Below are 3991 nucleotides of genomic sequence, written 5' to 3'. Positions count from 1 at the left end.
AAATCCAAGGTAAAAGTTTAGGAAGAACATCATGGCTGCGAAAATGATACGGATGCACATCAACCGAACTTTTCAGAGCAACCGCCTCCAAAGTCAGGATTGCTATAATGATTGTCAACCCTCGCCGTGGAGATGGCCGTGAAGAAGAATGCAATAATAATAATTGACTTGGCAAACAATGCATTACGTTGTAAATATATCAATAAGATAACATTAATTCCGTATTTGAAGATTCTTGTCAGAATAGTTTTGAATTTCAATTCTTCTAGATTTGGCATCTACAAATTTTCTAAAATAATTTATTGCTGCTATAGAAAATCTCTATTGACTTACCAATTGACCTGTTTACTTCATTGCAAAAATTGTAAATTTAAAAAAGGATTTTCTGATTTCTTATCACGTTGAAAGTAGTCAGAAGAGATTATGCTTAGCTCTATCTTTGTGGAATGCTTAGCAACAGTATATTTAATCTGGTTAAAGAGAAAAATGACAAAATAAAGTTGAGTTATTAAAGAAGAGCTCAATCAAATGTAAAATTCCAACGTTACTTGTTGCACGATCGAACCTATTAGTGGCGTTGCACTTATTAATACCCAGTTTCTGAAACGACCTTTATAGTTTCAATAGCCTACACGGTTCTAAAAATGGAAAAAAATGGTTCCTGAAACGTTCACTCGAGCTCGTCGAGCGAGAGTTCGACAAAAGCTAGCAATTAGTTACACCGAAGAATTGATAAATGTGCAGAGAAATCATGGCTTATCTTTTACCGAACAATTGCTAATTGTCTTCAGATTTTATGCAACAGATAATAATAGACAAAATTGTTTTCTTTTTTTTATTATTTGTAATGCAAATTTTGCATGCGAATCGTTGATGTGCCAGTAATGAGACGATGTATGTTGTGCATGGGAGAAACGGCGGCTTGTTTGAACACCTCCTTTAATACTAAAAAGTTACTTGTTCTTTTGCAGTGTTCGATGTATGATCAATAATAATTTAAAGTAATAATTAATGGAAATATCAATGCCTACTACCATAAAATCTTAATTTTGTGCATTTTAATTATTTATCTTGACCGAACATAAACATGTTACACATGGTTGAAGAGCATTTTAAAAGGGAATTTTAAAATGCAGAAATTCAATATGGCGCCCATAAAAAAAAACAAAAGTTGACTTCGGCTTTATTGAACATAGTGGGCCTAGATTATTTTTTACTTTATTTTAAAGTTCACGCTCATTTCTTACCCCCACCCTAAAAATTGCGTTATTGTATCTTTTATAATAAACACGATATAAAGGATTTTATAAAACGCATTTTTTTATTTTTTTCCCTGTATATCCGTTGCTATTCCGAGTTCAAAGAAGTTGATGACAGATTATTCATAGGCACTTGATTGCGCAACTTTTCCCCATTTGGTCCACTCTGTATCTTTAACGGTTTCCAATATCCCCATGTACATCATTTTATACTGTATATAGTTTTATACTTTATATATATTTTACATAAATAAAAGGTCTATTGAAATATGTATACAAAAAAGCCGTCTTTGTTAAAGCTACGATGAATTCTATAAAACCGAAATGTAATTCTATATTTAAGAGAGTATATTTGGAGTTTCAGTCAGCAAATCTTGGATCGCCCATAAACTATTGTTTTAGACCATTACATACATGATTTATATCTATTATATGTAGTTAAAATTTAAAAAATAATAAACATGTAAAATTACTTAAAACAGAAGATCCAGAACGAATATGAGATGAAGGAAGGAAAAGAAATACGTAATGGAAATCTATGTATTATATCTATTATTATATATTAAATGACATGTCTTTTTGCATACGGTCTGCTGTATTAGGCCGTATATATATGGCCTAGCTATACGGTCTGATTATATATACCGTCTGTAGCATATATTTCATACCAGTAGTAGTGTGATAAGCGTTAACTATTGCCAAAGTTAAGTCAAGCCAATTTTTAAATAAAGTAACTTTATTTTTCTAGTATAATAAAGCGCTTCTTTATGCACGCAAAGTTTGTCCATAAAATAGTTGTTTTATTGGTCAATTGTATATAAAATGTTCAGTAAAAATATGTTGAAGTTACTAAATCTCTGGCATACACAGATACATATCTATGGAAACGAATAAAGTAAATTGTTTCAACAAGGACTTTTCACTTATACGTGCATAGAGAAAGCTTTTTTGTGTTACTTTGGTTTACATAAATTTTGGGTTGCATTAGTTTGGTTTGTTATTTTATTTCGATCAAACGTTTTGATTTCCATGTGCACAAAATGTTTTGTGCAGTCTGGCAACGCTACCAGTTTTGTCTAAATAGCCCTATTCATATTAACGAACTCCTTTCGGTAACAGTGTCGTTTACAGACAAATATGGTTGTCAGAATGCTACAACTAAAACCGCCAATTCAAAAAAGATTGCGCCAACATAAGAAAAGAATTGCCAATTTGGCGACAAATCGCCACACCTTTTCACCACGAGCGGCTAATTGCCTGATCTGGCCCCGGCTTCTCTCATTGGTCGGCGGCACTTAGCACACTAAACGTCAAACAGCAGGCTGGTAATATCGAGGTTGTGTTGTTCATAGTATGTTCATAGTTGTCTTTATCTATGGTGTTGTTATTGTGTTTGTGTTTCGTTTACAGGTTTTGTCATTTGGTCGTTCTTGATTTAAATTGATTAAAAATGGTTGTGATATGTATGGTCTGCAACAAAACATTTTGCAAACAATATAGCTTAAACAGATATAATAGAAAAATACATCATTTGGCACCGAAACATGTTGTTTATGATCAGTCGGAGTATATGTATAAATGTGTAAAAAAAGATTGTGGTAGTTCTTTTCGGTGGAATATTGGGTTGAGAGCTCATACTGAAAAACATAACAACAGGTTTTGTATTCAGAAAATGGAACTTTCTAGTCAACAAGGTAAATAAAAACTGACAAGATAATAAAAATAATTTTACATATAGTTTCCTAGAGTTCAAGGCCTGGAAAGAGTCAATGGAAAAATATAGGAAAACCCGCTATGGTCATAAATCTGAGTTACAGCATTTCAGACTTCTACAGCAAGATAAAGCAATGGTAGCTTCCAAACTTATTTTGGGAGTTCCAGCATCAAGGTATGCCATTTAAATTACTCACCAACAATAAAATCTGTACAACTGAAAGTTAGGTAATTTTAATATTTGTCGTTTTTAAGGATTCTAGATTTAGAATTTAGAAGAAAGAAGGAGTTAAACATGACAATGATGCAATACCCGTCGATTTGTGGGGAAAGCAATGCAATCAAGAGGAAAGTAGCTGTATATTATTTTATAAACAACAGGGTGTGGAGGAGCATGATTATCAATTAAGTATTGTAGATTTTTGCTTGGTCATAATGACGGATTTTCAAAAAAATATTATGAATTTTGGGAACAATATAGTAGCAATAGACGGAACTCACGGTTTAAATAATTATGATTTCTAATTAACAACGATATTGGTGGTGGATGAATTTGGTGAAGGAATACCAGTAGCTTTTATGTTCAGTAATAGAAAGGACATATATATATATGAACTGTTTTTTAGAGTAATTAGATTAAATCTCGGACTAATTTCTTCTAAAATTTTTATGACCGATATTGTTTCCACTTTCTACAATGCTTGGTGCAGTGCAATGAGTCCCGTCAACCAGCAGCTATTTTGTTCATGGCACATTGATCGTGCATGGCAACAAAATTTATCAAAGATAAGCAATAAAGAGAAACGATCAGAAGTCTATAAAGTTATCAAGTGTTTGCAGCAAAATACCAGTGAGGATGTTTTTTCTGAATTTCTTCAAAATTCCATTTTACAAATGCTTTCAGATTCTGAGATTCAAGACTTTGGACTTTATTTTCAAAATAACTAGCAAAAACTGTGAAAAGTGGGCTTATTGTTTTAGTTAGCATTGTGGAAAAAATACGAATATGCGTTTAGAAT

General features: G+C 32.2%; 2 long non-coding RNA genes across 2 annotated transcripts in view; one reads left to right on the top strand and one right to left on the bottom strand.

Annotated features, from left to right (window-relative positions):
* LOC109541368 overlaps positions 1-3991 on the bottom strand; it is an 11899-nt gene that overhangs the window by 2793 nt on the left and 5115 nt on the right. The window lies entirely within an intron of this gene.
* Positions 2672-3250, top strand: LOC125504322. The gene is made up of 2 exons (XR_007281435.1): positions 2672-2953; positions 3006-3250. It is a non-coding gene; the product is annotated as an uncharacterized LOC125504322 (long non-coding RNA).

Source organism: Dendroctonus ponderosae, unplaced genomic scaffold (genome assembly GCF_020466585.1).
Source record: "Dendroctonus ponderosae isolate FM_Combo_2020 unplaced genomic scaffold, Dpon_F_20191213v2 Dpon_F_20191213_1, whole genome shotgun sequence".
NCBI lineage: Eukaryota > Metazoa > Arthropoda > Insecta > Coleoptera > Curculionidae > Dendroctonus > Dendroctonus ponderosae.
This window is presented reverse-complemented; position numbering and strand designations above follow the sequence as displayed.